This window comes from Gorilla gorilla, chromosome 12, assembly GCF_029281585.2.
Source record: "Gorilla gorilla gorilla isolate KB3781 chromosome 12, NHGRI_mGorGor1-v2.1_pri, whole genome shotgun sequence".
Taxonomy (NCBI): domain Eukaryota; kingdom Metazoa; phylum Chordata; class Mammalia; order Primates; family Hominidae; genus Gorilla; species Gorilla gorilla.
The window spans coordinates 60,572,975-60,592,228 of NC_073236.2; the positions used below are offsets into that span (position 1 = coordinate 60,572,975).

Below are 19,254 nucleotides of genomic sequence, written 5' to 3' on the forward strand. Positions count from 1 at the left end.
TAAAGCCTAATCAGCTAAAGACTACCAGAGACAAGCTTTAGGTTGGACAAAATCAGATTTAATGATTCAGTGCAGTGAGAAAGGACACCCCACAGGAATGATATGTTGCTGCTACCCAGAAGGAAGAAGGGAAGTGTCTTTCATGAGGTTTGAGTTCCTGATGAAATATTCTGAAGAGGGTCCCATTTCTGCATTTGGTGCTATTTCTGAAGTAGTAGAGGGAGCAATTAACTAAGGATTCATTGCTGCCATGATGTGAAAGAGGCTTAGCAACTGGCTATCTCCTGAAATAGAAAGAACAGAAGGTCTAGAGGCATATTGGTAAGAAAGCAATAGTCACTCAGAGATGGGATCATTTTGGCATTAAAAATTTCTCAGAAGAACACTGTGAATGTTTCAAAGAAAGCACCTGAATACTAATGCATGCCAATTCACAGTTCCTTCTCAGTGGTGGCAATTCCAAATGGCGATGTGAGCCTTATTCCCCAGGCAGGGCTTGAAAAATCCAAAAGAACAAAGAGAGCTTTCAAAAAGTATTGCTTGAGGTTATTAAGTTGCAGAAAAAGAACAATTTTCTCTGAGAAAGTGAAAGAAAAAAGCAACATTTCAGATTCCACTGCCAAACATAATCCTCTGGTGTCTCTGAAATGATTGTGCTTTTATAAGTAAATTACACATTTTTGTGAACCACTCAAATTTCTCTGAAGGTGGACAGTAGAGGCAGCCCAGGGATCCAGTGACAGCTGAAGGAGATGGAGCTCACATATACACAGGGCAAGGAGTTTTACCTTTGCCACATCTTGAGACTGACTGACCTGGCAGTTTGTGCATCTGCCCTGTTGGTTAGCAATGAACTACAGAGAAGCCGCTAACATCATATTACTGTGGCTAAAAGTTTGCTCCGGGAACTAAACATTTACAATAAAGTGTCCTGAAACCTATTTGCTGACCTCCACTCCATTTAGGGAATTGGGTGTGTCTTGCCAGAGAAAGACCAATAGCCTGGGTTAGGCCCTTTGGATCTGGGTCCTCAGGAACCAGCAAAACCCATATTAATCTAAGGTAATCTGAAATGGAATGATATAAGTTGACATTCCCAAGTCTCTTCCAGTCAACTGACTCCTTAAGAGATGAAGGCCTTGATAGATGCACCTTCTTGCAATCCCTTGAAAGACCCTGCTGTATACTCACATGTCACCTCTTTTAACAACTCTAGCTTGCCCTCCACCAACAGTTTTATTCACAGCAGCTCAAAAACCCTCTCAGTATTCTTACAGCTGTGCTTAGAAATATCAGCTGAATAAACACTAGAGATGACAGGCTATCTTTTGAAATTAAGCTTATGAAGGATGGAAATTTTCACAAACAATTTACGTTCATGCCTCTGAATATATAACATCCAAATCCAGCAGGAAGAACAGGCTACCTGATATATAAAACAATACTCATAAAGTTACTATAGTATATATAAAAATAGCAAAATATTTCCCATGAAGTTATCATAATGATAAAAATGGCAACAGCATGCACTATGTGCAAAGCAATGTCGTAACAATTTACATGTATTAACCCACTTAATTCTCAAAACTACCCTGTGAAGTAGGTACCATTATTATCCCTTGTGGCAAATGAGGAAACTGAGGTATAGAATATAATTTCCATCAATAAATAAAATGTCTTTTAATGAGACAAAGATGTTTACCTATAGACCATATCTCATGCTTAATATACAGTCACATTGCTTCTAGAATGAAATATCTTTGTTTCTTGAAGCTACGTTTGTATAATTGCTTCCCTCAAAGCCTACTAGAGATGCCCTATTTGAAATTGGAGGCCAAAAATGGAAGGCAAAGAGCAATTTCAGTCACACATGACTTAATATTGGGGATACATTCTAAGAAAAATGTGGTTAGGTAATTTCATCACTATTTGAACATCCTAGAATGTAGTTATACAAACCTAGGTGGTACAGGCTACTACATACTTTGGGTACATGATATAGCCTACTGTTCCTAGGGTACATACCTGTATAGTATGTTATTGTACTGAATACCGTAGGTAACTGTTACACAATGATAAATATTTGTGTATCAGAGTATAGCTAAACATAGAAAAGGTACAGTAAAAATACAGTATTATAATCTCATGGGACCACAGTCACATAGGTGGTCTGTTGTTGACCAAAACATTATGAGGCATGTGACTGTATAAAGAGCATGACCTAGCAAGAAACTGGAAAAAACACTGAAATTTCCACCCAAGTAGAATGAATACATTATAGTAAAAAATTAAAATATCACACATGTGGATAAATCTCACAAAATTATGCTAAAAGAAAAATACCAAGTTACAGAAGAATATATAATATTTACATACAGTGTAAACTTATACAAAGCAGTACTAAATGTTGCTAGGGATACATGTAACATAGTAGAAGTACAAAGAAATGCATGGCAATGATAAATGCTAAATTCAAGAGGATAGTAACTTGAAGGGAGGAGGAAATGAATGTGATTGGGTAGGAGTAAACAGAATTCAAGTGTACTGTTAAAGTTCTATTTCTTTAATTGTACCATGACTCTTTTCAAATTATCATTCTTCACTTTTTATATATATAATATTTTAAATACTCTTTTGAAAATTGAAAACAATTACAATTTAATAGAAAATCTACAATTCTTATCACCTACTTTATTCAAGGGGTGAGGAGGATGGGAAATAAGCCTTTGGGGCCCACAGAACAAAGAAAAGCACAGCATCTGTCATTCATCAACTAATTTAAAAATATTATTTGTTTCAGATAGAGAAAAATTTCGTCCATCATTTGATTATGTATATCAGCCTTTACATTTTTAATTAGATAATTCGCATGTCTTATATTTTGCTATCTCAAAAATATTCAGCTTAAACTCAGAATAATGCCATCTGGAACTATAGGCAACACTTGGTTATGCGTTTCAGAATTTTAACTGTGAGCGAAAAAATATTTGACTTTTCCATGTTAGTTGATGTCTACCCAGACCATCATGGCCTCATGTAGTTTAACTGCTTTCAAATGAGAGTCTCATTTATGTAAGTGAGGAACATGCAGGGTTAAGGTCATGTTCCAGGGCTACTTTGTGTTGAACACTGAAGCTGAGCCTAAGTTGTAAGAATACAATATGCAGCACAAAGCATTTTGTGAAATGAAAATGAAATCTTAATTCCCCTGACCAAGTGAACAAACCCCTTTTGGCCAAGGAGACCCCAGAGAAACCTTAGCAACAAAGTTTTCTGGCCATGATGGGTGTGGGAATCAGTCACGCCTTGTTACACCCCCTCCCTCCCTAATTGCCATTAGACTTTTTTTTCTAAGAGTTAAACAGAAACCAGCCCTGGAAAAAAAAAAAGAAGGAATAACTCACTCTTCCACCGACTTCAACCAATAGCTTGGCACCTTGACCAGATCCCCTTCCCTTTTGTGGTTTTGACACAACAGCTGATCAACATTCCTTCCTGGTAAGTGACCATCAACCATGGAATGGTTCTGAGGGATTCATGGAGGTTGTGTGAGGCATCTCTGCGTCCTCCGTTTCACATTTTCACATATACAGCCTAATTTTATCACATTTTGATGTTAAGTCTGTACCCCAAAATGAACATGGGACTATACGACATAACATGTTTGCTTACCACACATGCTTGTGACTTCCCCTCATGAACGTTCCTAGCCCCTCCTGTAACCTGATAAATATGTATATCTAACTTATCAGCCAAGTATAAAACTCAGTGACACGCTCCCTCCCTCAAAGTTTCTACTTTCAGTCTCTACCAGAGGCTGTGCTTCCCAGCCTGCAAGTTGTAGCCCTTCATAAGAAATAAAGTTCTCTTTTCCAAATTTATAGATTTTGTGATAAGTTGACAATTTCCATCTCTCAGTATATGGTTAGGTTTAGGGCCCTTGCTCATGGTAGGCATTATAAGTTTAGTCTGTGACCAAGGTTAGGGTGGGTCTCTTAACAGGGCTGGGGTCTATATGACATAAGATTAATAACAAAGTTGAGGCTGAGGAGTAGAGCTCTACAAGGTCAACACAACAGTTAATTGTCTCATCCCTGTTGCCCTTTAAAGAAGTGTCAGATGAAGACAGATGATATGCCATTAGAGTGTATGGAGACACATGGTCTGTAAATCATTTGTTCAAAATGGAATTTAGCTGACGTCACTGGAATGCTTCCCTCAGGGGAACTGGAGACTAACTTTGTTCTGATTATTTAAAGTGCTTAAACCAACTGTGAATCTGCAACAGCACTTGCAGCTCATTTCCCGCCCAGTCCCACACTTTTCTTCCACACCCACCCTGGACCCTGGGCTCCAGCAGTCAAGCTTATATTTCTAGACTCTGACAGTGTGTAATTGGACTAGAATTTTCCAGGCAGTTATGTTGGCAGGCTTTTGAACATGACTGTATTTGCTCTTATGTATGAAAAGGTAGAAAAGCCAGTCTGCGGAGAGCGAGAAAGCTGAACTAACAAAGAGGGAGAGATAGATGACTGTGGGTAGAGTGAGAAGATGGCAGGAAGAGACAGGGACCACATTGGGCCAAGATGATTTTCCAGTTTCTGGATGAATAATCCTCTGTTAAGCTCCCCCTGGCTTATTAAAATGTATTTCTCTTACTTGCGACAAAAAGTCCTACTGAACACAACTCGGGTACATAACAGATAATTCAGGGAACTTACTATTTTCTAGTATAGGTATTCATCGGTAGCTCTCTGTGTCCTCTCACTGGTGCCCCATCAAGCCATCATTTTCCCACTTTGGTACCTGGTTGGTGGCCTGTGAATGTTTGCCTCCTCTCCAGTTGTGGCTACTAAGCCAAAAAGTAGACTTAGAAAAATCTTCCTAAATGGCAGGAGTCTGCTTTCCAGCCTCAGAAAGGTCAAGCTAATGACAATTATTGAAAAGGAAAGAAAACATTTGTTGGCCACCTATTGTGTCCAAGTATGGTGATCATGAATGTAACTAATAGAAGAGAGGAATGAAATCCAAGTAGAAAGTGGTTATTACACAGGGCTCAGACTTAAACAGACGTTGAAATTCACATTTCCCAAGCAGCCAAAAATTTGAGAAACAAAATCGCAGAGAGAAGGAAACTACAGGGAACTAAGCTTCCAAATCTGCCTATAATCTCCCCTCTAAGCATCTGCCAACTCCTAAATTAAAAGGGTGATTAGTACAGATAGAGCAAGCAGAAGATAGTTGGTAGAATGTAAAGGATTTGAACAATTTGGCTTAATTGACATATTTGGAACATCCCAATCAAAATTTATTAGTATGATTATTGGTTTTAAACAATCCATGGGTCAGAGGAGGAATCACAATGGAAATTAGGAACATTTTGAACTAAATAAATTTCATTAAAACTTATGGTTTGCAGCTAAAGCAGTGTTAGAGAAATATAGTTTAAAAACATTTGGTAGAAAAGAAGAAAATAAATTGTGCCTTAATTTTCCCCTCAGCTTGACTCAACTTTACGCAGGCTTCTTCTTGACTCTAAGTCTTGTCCTCCATCCTCTTAGAATAATTGCTTCAGAAAATTCTTTATTGTAAAATATTTCTTTGCACCTTTGCGATGAAAATCTGTTAAAAAGTCTCTTGTCGGTTTCACAGCCCAGGACCCTTCCTCAAGTACTGGGAGCTATCCTTTTGAAACGTAATCATCAAGAAGAAATGGCCCCTATATCCCAATATCTGTGGGAGAAAAGGAGCTTAACTCCAGAGGGTGCCTTTCCTACTGTCAGAAGATTAGAGAAAGTTTACTTTTCCTTTGTGTAAAGCCAATTACCAAACACAGATGGTCTGTAGTTTCACTTGCCCAGCTCCTGAAAACTCTCCTGCCTTTTGTTTCAGCTGTGCTCTCTCCCCTCTTGCAGCAATATTATCGGAATTATACCATGGTGATATGATCAGAATCAACTTCTGTTTCCTTATCTTGTCAAGTACAATCTTTTCTTTGTTTCCATTTTAAAAGAACAGAGAAGAAAATAACAACTCTTGGAGAGTAGAAGGATGGAAATAATATGGTAAGACCAGACATCAATGAAGTAGAAAATAAAAGCATATTCGAGAAAATAATAAAGCCAAAAATTGGCATTTTGAAAAAAAATCTGTAAAATAGATACACATCTAGAACGAATGATTCAGAATAAAAAGAAAGGACAAATTATCAATATCAGAAATGAAAGAGGAGATTTTTATTTTACATATATGTTATTAAATACTGAGTTATTCTTTTTGTGTGCACTGTGTTATAAACGGAAGTGAATTAATTTTTAACTTTATTCCTTTATTGAGTAGAGTCCTGTGTGCCAACGTGGGTCTAACCAGCATCTTGATGCTTGAGTTTCTCAGAACACCTAGATACTCACAGAAATTGATTCAACAAGTATTTGTTAAACATATGCAGTGTGTCAGACACTGTATTGACCGGGTGTGGTTTGACCATATTTAATAATACAGATAGTGCCTATTCACATAGAGCTTATAGTTCATCTCTGCACTAGTGATTTTTGAACTACTTTAATCAAATAAATAACATTGTGTATTGCTTTCAATGGAGTGGAGGGTAATTTTGACTGACAGAGCTTAAATTAATAAAGTTCTCTCTTTGAGCAAGCATAAACATCTTTCACAACACTAACTCTCCAGTCTAACCCCTTCAAAGGAGCTTCCTCTATCCTCATATTTGTGCTTTTTCCTCCACTACTTACTCCCTGACTTTAAAATATCCTCCATCTTCCTTTCCACCTATATGAATTCAACCTGTCCTCTAAGATCCAACTCAAGTTCTATTGCCCTCCCTTCAGTGATTTCTCTTCTCTCTGAGAATATGGTATTCTCTGTTGTCTATTGTCTGTACCTCACATTTGCCTCACAACCTTTGTTGCCTCTCCCATGCAATCCCCAAGGGGATGCTATTTTTCTAACTGATTAGGTCCCAGCAATAGGTGGGGTCACTGTGCTAACTGTGCTAGTGGAGCAATACTTGTAAAAATGAAGTGCCCCAGGTGACACTTCTGCCTCTTCCTACCATGAAGCCAGAAGATGATGCGAATCAAAGCAAGGTTTAATGATGGGAGGTCGAAGCAGAGCAAGAATCTCAGCACAACCAATTTAGGAAAAATATTTTCTATATGGTCCAGCCCAGCAACAAAAACTTCATCACTGGGGTGAGCAACAAAGTTTGCTTTTCTACTCTATTTTTTCTAGTCTAGAATGTCATGCATCATAAGGTATATGACTGCTGTACTTTGGGAAAAAATAAACTCTTTTTAATGAACATGTCAAAAATCTTAATAGAAAATAATATACGTATATCCATAAAATTACATAACATTTTTCTCTTTAGTTACCAGCTTTTTATTTAAGCATCTTTAAAATCTCTTTTGGACTCAGAAATTATGATATCCTCTTGCTGTTTTTTGTTAACTGGGCTTATGATCTTGATTAACTAAGTCCTTTTAAGTCTGAGGCTTGTTGAAGAACACTAAGTTTTCATACGTGTTTATTACTTGGTTTAATTTATTTTGTATGTTTCTTCCTAATAACTCATGTATATCCTGATATTTAAACAATGGTTTTGACAGAAAATGGGCTTATGTTTGAATGACAGAATTTTATGAACCACTAACCAGTCACAAAAGTCTTTCCTACTTGAAACTCTTGAGCATTATTTTAATCCAAGATATTTAGCAGTTCATACTGCCTTTGATTATTAACAGGCAGCCTTCTGTGAAATCATGAATTTTTTGGTACAATGATTCTGGTGTAAATCTTTGAACACATTTTAAGTAACAATTAAATATGCATAACAAGTTAAAATGTGCTACCAATACATATGACTCAAAAGGATTGAATAGAAAACTTCTCATATGCTAAAGTTTCTCCATGTGTGACCAATGATTATTGGGTCACAGCTCTTCTGTCAAATTTCCTTTATTATTAGTTACATATTTAAAATTAAGAAACTTAAAAATAAGCGTACTTGTGGTCCCAGCTACTTGGGAGACTCAGGCAGGAGAATCACTTGAGCTGAGATTGCGCCACTGCACTGAATCGCTTGAATCTGGGAGGCAGAAATTGCAGTGAGCTGAGATTGCGCCACTGCACTCCAGCCTGGGTGACAGAGTGAGACTCTGTCTCAAAAAAAAAAAAAAAAAAGAAAAGAAAAGAAAACAAAAGAAAAGAAAAAGAAGTGTCTTAGAATAAAAAGCATATGAAAATACAGTGTTAAGATTTTTTTTCTTTGATCTTTCTACTAGGGAATTTATGGATATATCAGACATAAATGTGGATATTTCTTGGTCCTCTTGATATAATACCATTCATAAACACCCCCATTCCACCATTATTTTCAATAACCAGCTATAAATTATTTCAGAGAAATGACCTTACATGTAGGGATGTTTTATTCTTCCAAGGTCTTTCAGGTTTCAAAAAATAGAAGGTTGCATTGTATAAAAGAGGTAGAAATGCAGGAAAACTGTGGTGGACACTTACTGAATTTTCAACCTAGAACTTTGTTCCCATAAAGTAGCTTCCTTTTGTAGCCACAAAGTGAGAATGGTTGCTTTCATGCGCAATGAAAAGCCTTCCCTGGGAATTTGGAACACACAGTGGTGAAGTTTTGTCTCTCTGATGGTCAGACTGTAATGTGAAGACTGAGAGCCACTGTATTTTAGGCTATGACAACGGGAGAAGTAGAAGAAACTGGCGTACTGTTTCCTCTTAAAAAGAAACTCCCTGAAAAGGGATTGAAGCAGGGAGAGGTGCAGAGATAGGAGAAAGGAATCAGCCTCATGGCTGTGGCCCTGGATACAGGTCTTTCATTGTACCTAACAATTTTCCTCATATTGGTTATGTGAGACAAGCTCTTATCTTTATGGTAAAATAATGTATTTATTGCTTAAGTTAGTTGAGCTGCATTGATTGCTTCTAATAAAAAAAGAACTCAGAAACTATCACATAAAAGTGAAAGTGTTTTAGTTCAGGATACAGCAGACATTCTGGTATACCATGAAAAGTAGAGTGCTCATCTCTTATGAAGCAGGCACTCTTATTTCTTATCCTTGTCACCTCCTCTATCCTTTGATGTGGCTCCAGTAATGATTGTTTATAGAATAAAATGAGTAGATGGATAAATTCATGTCTATACTTTTTACTTCCTTTTGCCACTTCTCAAAATGTTGGTATTTAGATTTTCAAAGATGAAAATATCTTTGCCATGTTTAGACACTATCAAGTGTAAAGTGTGAGTTTTAAGCAGATACCTCAACCCAGGTCACCTCATCACCAAGAAAACCCCAGGCACCTAGCCTTAGTCTAAACAGCTGTTGCCAGAGTAGTAAAATATTGTGGTATGAAGTATGGTAATCTTAAATAATAATCCTTCTGTAGCAGCTTTGCTCAAAAGGTGGCTGCATAACTGGCAGGCACTTTTAAGTTTCCTAACTTACCAAACACATGCAGCTGCTGATGTGCTGTCTTAAAAAACATATATCTGACAATAGCCTGTTGATTTATACACATACTTGTGTAAACACCACACATCTTCCCTTTTCCTTCACTGACAGTCATTGACAATTTCACCCTCCATTCCCCTGTTCCCAAATCAGAAAAAAGAAACTCAAAAGAACACAATCTGACATCCCCAAATGACCAGTTGTCTTGGTGGGAACAACAGTGACATAATTAGCATTTATTAAATACTCTTCTGTGTCAGATATTGTGTCATTATAAGCATTCTCTAGTATTTGGAGCACCCATGAATTGTAGAAGTACTTATCTAGGTATTGAATTTCATGGACTAGATATGGTAGGCTGTAATAGGTTTGCTAATTCTGTATTTTATTAAAAACAAGACAAAGCAAAACAAAATATTTTCTCTCTATCCTCATCATCATTTATAAATACAGGACATTCTAATGTCCCAAGACACATGAAAAACATAATCAGAGGTGAAATTAATTGAGTAAATTTAGCTTTATAAAGTACTCACCAAATTCCTTTTTTTTTTTCTGTTCTTGGTACAGCCGGTGAAGATTTGAGATGGACTAGCACAAAGTACATCGTACAAGCATTTCAAAGCTGCTGTTACATAACCCTCAAGATTTCCCGAGGTGGAAAGAAGACCTTCATTCACTTAAATCAGAACATCGGTAGACATTCCTTCCCACTTCGATGATTGTAGCTTCCTTCAGCATAAGAGGGTGGAGTGTTAAAAGACATGATATGACAGCTATTAGGCTCAATTTCTCTTATCCTGAAAAAAGTTTGTGATAATGAAGTAGCAGTGACACATACAGTACAGGCTATGTGTATTCACTTGCAGAGGAGGAGACTCCAAATGTTTCAGACATACCAGATGCATATGATGTTCCCCCGGGACTCTCTCAAAAGTTTTCTTTGTGTCAGGTTTCCCTCTCTCCCCTTGAAAAGAGATCCCATTGTGTTAACCTCCAAGGCAGCCATTGAATTCAATGCTATCCCATGGACCACTGTGTTTAGGTCTGCTAAATATGGTTTTAGCACAACTGGCATCACTGACAGCCAGCCAAGAATTGATATAAACCACAGTAGCATATCATCCTAAACAAAGGAGAAGGGAGTAGTGGGATATGATAATATCTACAATAGTATCGACCATTTCTCTGTGGAGCTGCTCATGTGGCCAAACAAGGGTCTGAGAGACAACACAAAACATGTCTAAATGTGATTACTCACTAGCCAGGGGTGACTCTCCTTGAATCTCAGCAGGATGAGCGAACACTTTTCTAAGGGCAGAACAGAGAAAATGGTGGTGAAAGATGTAGAATTGAGTTGGAGATACTACATTTGATCCAAGATAAGATGAAGAAGATTCAAAACTCAAGAACTTGATGAAAAACCCAGTTGACAGGAAAGCTGTGATAGAAGTAGCCAGAAAGAGCCAGCTTCTGTAGAAAGCTTGGTATCCTGGTAAAATAGAGATGAAGGATGACAAGGAACCCCTACAAAGCCACAATTCAGAAAGAAAGCGATAAGACTCAGAAAACCTGCTCCCCTACTTCTCACCTTAAAGGGCTACAGAAACTAAGCTTGGATAAGTTGCAACCTGTTATGGCTGCTGGCACTTTTCATTCTAAGAAATTTCAGGTTGCTTGGGCCTATGAAAACAGAAGACTTGCAGATTTCTGCCATTCTAGCAGATGCATTTTTGTCATACTCTCACATTTCTAAAATCAGAAAGAATCTTTTAATCACTATGCACCCTTTTATGGAAATATCATTAATTCAGTGGTACATCATATTAATTGCTTTTTATAATGATGACACCATGGGATTGAGGGAATAATATCTCAAAACTTCATTTATAACTTGGAAGAATGGTTCTTTGGACTTCAGATTTCATTCTTTCCAGTACTAACTGCTACTGTAGCCTCAAGAAAGAATTGCAATAACTACAATAGAGGAGTTAGGCCTATGCAAATTTGAAAAGTTTGTAATATTTCTTTGACGTTTTTTTCCTGGCGACAAAATATAATTGGCAGTGATTGGGGGGAGAAGGAGGTGAATTATTTATATCAGTGTGGTTTTGTCTTCTGTGCTTTATGGTTTTTAGAGCAATACTGACACCTCTGTTCAAATAAATTAAATGCCCTTTCCAACAGACTCTCTTGACAAGAAAAAAAAATACATATCTTCAACTCCCCTCTCCCAAAGCAATCCAGCTGAAGGAACAAAACCCTGAAAGAGTATAGTAAAATTCATCTTTAATTAACCTGCCACAGGTCCATACGACAAACTTTGTCAGATACATAAAATTTGGGTCAAATCAAAGATAAGCACAAAAGACTTCCCATGGTAAGTCCAGTGCAGAGGTCTGAATATAAGACAAAAGTTAGAATAATGCCCTGAAAATGACCATTTTTTGAAACAATAAGGATAGGGAGAAATACAGAAATTTCCTCCGACTGGAGTAATTTTGTTTTACTTTTTACATTGAAAATTTCAAGAATATACAAAAGCAGATAAAGTCATGTAATAAGCCACGTGTCCATCACCCAGCTTTAACAATATTCAACTATAAATGAAGCAGGCAGAGCAGATGTAGAGATATACTAGGTTCTTGGTAGTGGATCAATCATTACATAAAATTAGCCTAGCTTCTGTATTTTTATTTACACAAACAATACCCCAAACAAAACAAAAATTCTATGGCTGAAGTCATTGGGTTTCTTAAGTCACAAAAAAATCCCAAATGGTATAAGATAAGCAGGGTGGAGAATATTGGATAACAAGGAGCAGAGATCTAAGTTTGCAATTTTAGATGAAAGTCAATAGAGATAAGTCCATAGCGTGCAACAAACGTTTGGGAGATGAGGGCATTGTATGGTCACTGGTTTCCCAACAAAGTAACTTGCTGTCCTCAAGCAAGTGAAAGGATGAGCTCTAAAGTAGCCGCACACTTCTAATCAAGGGAGCACACATAGCCCTGAGGCAGATGGTATTTCAAATTTGGCAAGTGCTAAGAAAGAACTTACCCAAATTAGAGTTACCAGCTGACAGCTGCTCGTTTTGCCAGTTCTCAATTCTGCTGCCACATCCCACGCCCAAGCAATACAAAATCTATCAGATATTACAAACCACCAATACATAACCTGCCAACACAGGCACTAAACAGAAAATGGAAAGTATCCAAGGAAACAATGAGAGGAGTTGAGTAGAATCTTCTAATGTTTTTCTAGGGCAAAAATAATGATACAGATATAGCTTCTTCTAGTCAAAGGTGAATAAAAAGCAAAGACAATTTAGCCTTGTGTCTCTATTAAGATGTGTCAAACAAAAAGAAAGACTTAGATATTATAAGTGAAAATTAAATGGAGAGTACATGTTGTAATTCGAGAGATAGAAGAAAGACTTCGTAAAAAGTTTTTTTTTGTATTATCAAAAAACAAGAAGCTACCAATGAAAGGAAGAGAGTATTGAAGGTAGAAGATGACAGACTAAAATGGGAAAAAAAAGTTATGCTAGTGATATCCATTTCTTATTCTTGAAGTTTTTCATCTAGCTTCTCTCTCTCTCTCTCTCTCTCTCTCTCTCCTTCTCTCCCTTTCTCTCTCTCTCTTTGTATCTCTATCCTCTCCCTGGAACATAGTGAACCCAGAAGTCTCTGTATTCAGTTAGTCTTTTATTTTAGTTTTATTTTATTATTGCATGACTATTTTTATATTCTTTTTGTTCTGTGTTCTTTTTCAGTTGTACAAACTATACCTTCTAGTCTCTGTAGTCTGTATTATGTATGTATCATCTTTTTACTAAGAAATAGAAGAAAAACAAAAGACACAATTTATCATAGGTTTGAAACTAAGGAAGCACTAAGGAATACACCTAAAATGGAAAAAAAAGAAAAAGAAAAAGAAAAAACAAAATCAGTGACTTTGAGGATAGGTTTGAGAAGTGTTTAAAATTCTATGAAGAATAATTTAAAAAGTAAATAATTTAGTAAAAAATATACAGGAATACCTCAATCCAGGTAAAAAGATCAGATGTTCTACAAAAGAAGGAAAAAATTAAGTTATCCTCACTCTTTTTCATAAAATATTAGATGAAAGAAAGTAATAGACCCATTTACATAAAAAGCTAAAGAAGAAAGTCTGTTCTCACAGACTTTTATAACCAGCTAAGATATCATTTTTGTATTAAAATAAAGGAACATAAAGATGTAAAATTTGTAGCACTCATAAACTCTGCCACAGGTATCATACAGTTTTTCTCCATATTCTGGGAGGCAAGAACATATAAATGGTTTTCCTGAAATTGTAATTCTGATTAGTTAAGAGGAATTTGTTATTTCTACATACAGTAAATACTGGAGAAGTCATGGAAATAATCTGAAGATTTTGATGAATTTTCAAAGTCAATTTAAAATTCTGCCCTAAACATAAGCAGGAATTGATATCAGTACTAGTTATGAATTTATCCATAGTACATTTCTAGACCCACAGATCAACCCATAGTCCCTCTTTGAAGACTAACTTCTAATTTTTTTTCCTTCTGACCATAGCTACAGTCAGAGACTGAAGCTTAACATAATAATTTTTATTATAAATATTGTTATTCCTCAGTATCCTTGGGGGATTAGTTCTAGGAAACCCCCCAAAATATGAAAATCCATAGATGCTCAAGTCCCTTATATAAAATAGCACAGTGTTTGCGTATATCCCATACAGTTATTTCTGGATTTTTTGTAAGACTTAATACAATGCCTACACATCACCTCATTTGTCTGGATTTAATGCAGTACCTAGCACATGACAACTTCAAGTTTGCTTTTTGGAAATTTGTATAATTTTTGTTGATTTTTTTTTTTTTTTTTTTGAGATAAAGTCTCGCTCTGTCACCCAGGCTGGAGTGCAGTGGCGTGATCTCAGCTCACTGCAAGCTCTGCCTCCTGGGTTCACGTCATTCTCCTGCCTCAGCCTCCCGAGTAGCTGGGACTACAGGCGCCCACCACCATGCCCGGCTAATTTTTTTTTTTTTTTGTATTTTTAGTAGAGACGGGGTTTCACCATGTTAACCAGGATGATCTCGATCTCCTGACCTCATGACCCACCCACCTCGGCCTCCCAAAGTGCTGGGATTACAGGCATGAGCCACTGTGCCCAGCCTTTTTCTGAATACTTTCTATCTCCAGTTGATTGAATCCACAGATGTGGAACCCATGAATGGAGGGTTAACTGTACATGTCAGTGGAATCAGGGGGGCAAATAAGAGCTTGGTTGCATCAGTGTCACCTAGTCCCATTATTAGGGTGCTACAACTCAGTGGCCACATCTAACTCTTTGTCATCAGTTGGTATAAAGGTGGAGAAAACATCTAAGACAATAAAGAGAGGGCGTATTTTTTTAGAATACCATCTGGAGTTCAGATGGTATTCATAGGAAAAAATAAATTATTGACTCTCAGCAAGTAATTTTTGAAAGCCTTCTATGTGCCAGGCTCTGTATGAGCTACTGTAAAATTTCAAAAGATGAGTAAGATGCAGTTCTTGCCAAACAACTTTGAAACACATTGTTAAGGTCTGGATGTTTGTCTCCTCCAAACCTCATGTTGAAATTTGATTCCTAATGCTGGAGGTGTGGCCTAATAGGAGGTGACTAGGTCATGGGTGTGGATCCTTTGTGAACTGATTAATGCCCTCCTTTGTGGTGAGTGAGTTCTTACTCTCTTAGACCCTACAACAGCTGGTTGTTAAAAAGAGCCTGGCACCTCCCCCTATCTCTTGCTTCCTTTGTTGCCATGTAATCTCTGCACATGCTGGCTCTCCTTCACCTACTGCCATGAGTGGAAGAGCCTGATGCCCTCACCAGATGCAACTGTTCAATCTTGAACTTTCCAGGCATCAGAATCATGAGCCAAACAAACTTTTTAAAAATAAATTACCCAGTCTTGTGTATTATTTTATAGCAACACAAAATGGACTAAGACACACATTTATTCATGAATGATAGAATCACAATAGTTCATCATGAAGAGAACATGGTTGTGTAGATAATGGAATAAGCCTGATGAAGGTAAGGATGTTGATGATTAAGCTGGTGGGACAGACACAAAGGTTTGTATGAGGCTTATACCATATGTTATGTAGAAATACTTCCTTCTTACATAAAAACTATTAAATGTTGGTATTAGTTTTCTATAATTCCCATAACGAATAAGCATACATTTAGCAATATCTTTTTATTACCTCACAGTTGTGTAGGTGAGAAGTTCAGGCTTATTCTGAATTAACGGTTTCTCTACTCTAGGTGAAAAAAGCAGAAACTGGCTGGGCGCGGTGGCTCATGCCTATAATCTCAGCACTGGGCAGAGGTGGGTGGATCATGAGGTTAAGACATCAAGACCATCCTGGCCAACATGGTGAAACCCCATCTCTACTAAAAATACAAAAATTAGCCGGGCGTGATGGCAGGTACCTGTAGTCCCAGCTACTCAGGAGGCTGAGGCAAGAAAATTGCTTGAACCCAGGAGGTGGAGGTTGCAGTGAGTGGGGATCATGCCACTGCACTCTGGCCTGGTGACAGAGCAAGACTCCGTCTCAAAAAGAAAAAAAAAAGCTGAAACTAGCATGCTAGTAGGGCTATATCCTTTTATGTAGGCTCTGGGGATGAATCTGCTGTCAAGCCAATTCAGGCTGTCTGCAGAATTAATTTAGGTCTTTGTGGCAGTGGGACAAGGGTTCCTGCTGCTTTGTTGGCTATCAGCTTGGGATTGTTCTCAGCTGCTAGTGGATAACCACATTATTTAATGCATGCCCTTCTTCCTCCAGTTTCAAAAGCAGTAATAATGGGTCAAGTACTTCTCACAGTTAAAATCTCCCCGTCCTCCCTTTCTGCTTCATCTCACCTGCCTTTTTCTTCTGCCACATCTCTCTGAAGGACTTTTCTGCCTTCCTCTTCTGCTTTTAAAGGCTCTTTGTGATTACATTGGGCCTACCCAGATCATCTCCCTATTTTAAGGTCAGCTGATTAGTAAACCTTACTTATGTCTACAAAGTTCTTTCACAGTAGTATCTACATTCATCTCTGATGTAATACCAGGTGGCAGGAATCTCGAGGTGGACATCTTTAGAATTTTTTTCACTATGACATTCAACAGAACTTCTGAACTAAAGAAATACTGATTTATTCCCTTCGATACGAAGGCTGTAAATCACCGAATCTCTCACAGCTGGAAACTTGCAGAAAGTGGGGTGAAATGATGGGAATTGCTGATCACTTACAAATGTAAAGACTGAAATGATTTTGCTGTTTAAATATCAGTCCCATTTGGAGCCAGCAATCACAGATGTCGACTATGTGCTTAAAAAAATCAATACATTCCTAGGGTGATGATAAGTTAGAAGGGTCGTAAATTACACGCATGGCTTCCGAGAAATGGATGGGGAGGTTTGCCCAGTATATTGACCATTTTGTCTTTGAAACGTAGCCATCAATTATGACGGCCCCTTGTGCAGAAGAAGCCAGATTTATGACTGTGATTGGAAAGGAGGAGTACAAGCTTTTACTGAGCTTTGACTTGGGGCCAGAAATTGGTAAGTCACTTTCACACTCATAATGTCTTTTGGCTTTATGTGTGAGTAAAGTAGGTGGCTCTATATCTCTGTGCTTTTCAGCTCGACAGAGCCAAAAGAGATGAGGAAAGGTGGTGTAGTGGGAAGTCCAACAGCATCAGCCAGCTGAGCATAGCCGCAAGGCTGCTGCTCTCAGAAGGCCAGGCTGCCTTAGGAGCTGTATTATGAGAAAATAAAAATGTTCACTATTTTGGCCTCTGGAGAGACAACTCTTGATTTCTCAGATTTGTACTGTTTCCCATTTGAATAATATACACCGGGTCTTACAGATAGCTTGCTAACTTTCCTTTCATGAAATTTCAGCTTGGGTGCGGGTGCCATGGTTTTGAATCAGAAAAAACTGGATTCAGAATTTTGTTTTTCCTTTAGAATCTTAAATAAAATAAGAATATTTTTAAGTAAATTATAGTTTTAAAAAGTGCTTCACTCACTTGTGTGTGTGTGTTTTTTTCATTATGAAACAGCTATGTCTCTAGCCACCTTTATTTTAGAAAGAGAACTTGAGCATTCCCCAGGGATGGCGGCGGCTGCTCTGGAAGGACTACATTGCTAAGAGCTGGTGGATACCTCACTCTTCTGTGTCTCAGTTTTCTCGTCATATCTTTTAAAATGAGAGGGGTGGGTTAAAGTTTTTTTTTTTTCTTAAAGGTTGTTAACTACTGTCTAGGAAATTGACTAGAAATTGGGACATTTTCTGTGAATTTCTGTGGCCAAATGTAACCATGTTTAAAAAGGGAATATTGCCTTTATAGAGGCTCAGGCCCTTAAGACTATTATTTTAACTTTTGAGTAGATAGTACATTCCCATAGTTCAAAAACTATGTGTATATATATATATATATATACATACACACACATAAATATATATAGAATCTATATATCTACATATATAAACATACGTGTGTGTATGTGTGTGTGTGTATGTGTTTAGGTATGTGCATGAAAAAGTTTTCTTCTACTCTGGCCCCATCTTACCATCACCCATATATTTGAATGTAGCAACATTTATTAGTGTCTTGTTTATCCTCCAAGGGCTTCTCTGTGAATATAAAAGCAAATAATAATATATTTTCTTATCTCACTTCTACACAAAGTATAATGTACTCCGTTTTGTACCTTTTTTTGTTAATAATCATATTTTTGAAATTTTTCCCACCAATACCTGAGGACCTTCCACATTGTTTTATATAGCTACATAGTATAGATCCTCAATTCCTTATCTGCATTTCAGGAAAACATACCAAAATTTTAAATGGCTCAGTATTCCACTTCTACATATCTACAATATCCAAAAATAGTGTGTACAAGACATTGGCTACAAAACATGTATTAGATATTCCTAGCAGCACTATTCATAAAGCCAAACAGTGAAAATTACCCAAATGTCCCTCAATAGCAGAAAGGATAAATAAATTTCTATATAACCATATAATGCAATACCATGGGGCAATTAGGATGAACAATCTATAATTATACAAAACAATTTGGATGTATCTTACAGACACAAAGTTGATTGAGAGAAACCAGACATAAGACAGTAGATATGTTGATTCCATTTATGTAGAGTACAGAAAGAGGCCAAATTTGTTCACATTTGAAGTCAAGGCACCATGGTAGAAAACACGAGGGGTATCTTCCAGGATGCTGACAATATACTATTGTCTGGTCTGGACTCTGGATGCACTAATGTATTCAGTTATTGAAAATTCATTAAGCACTTTACAATTGCCATTTGTGGACTTTTCTGTATGTATGTTACATTTTAACAAAAAGTTTTTTAAAAATAGAAAAAAGTAAAAGCACTGAAAGCAAAGTATTTTTATTGCTGATTTGATAAATGTTGAGGTTTTTAATTGCGTCCTGAGCAAATTACCACAAATCAGACCCTTAAAACAGTACACATTTATTATCATAGTTCTGTGGGTTAGATAGCCAGGTACACGGTGGATTATTGGTTCTCTGCTTCAGGTCTCGCTAGGAAAAATTCAGTGTCTCCTTTCTGGAGGCTGTAGGAGAGACTCTGCTTTCAAGCTTATTCAGGTCTGGAGGCTGTAGGAGAGACTCCGCTTTCCAGCTTATTCAGGTTGTTGGCAGAATTC

The 19,254-nt window shown here is 37.3% G+C and overlaps 1 long non-coding RNA gene across 2 annotated transcripts in view; it reads right to left on the minus strand.

Moving 5' to 3' along the window:
• LOC129531843 (uncharacterized) overlaps nucleotides 1-10,371 on the minus strand; it is a 190,007-nt gene extending 179,636 nt beyond the window's left edge. For both annotated transcript variants that reach the window (XR_010129936.1, XR_008677278.2), the window contains exon 1: nucleotides 10,040-10,371. This is a non-coding gene — a long non-coding RNA (uncharacterized lncRNA). The remainder of the gene's footprint in view (nucleotides 1-10,039) is intronic.
• Between the last annotated feature and the right edge of the window lie 8,883 nt (nucleotides 10,372-19,254).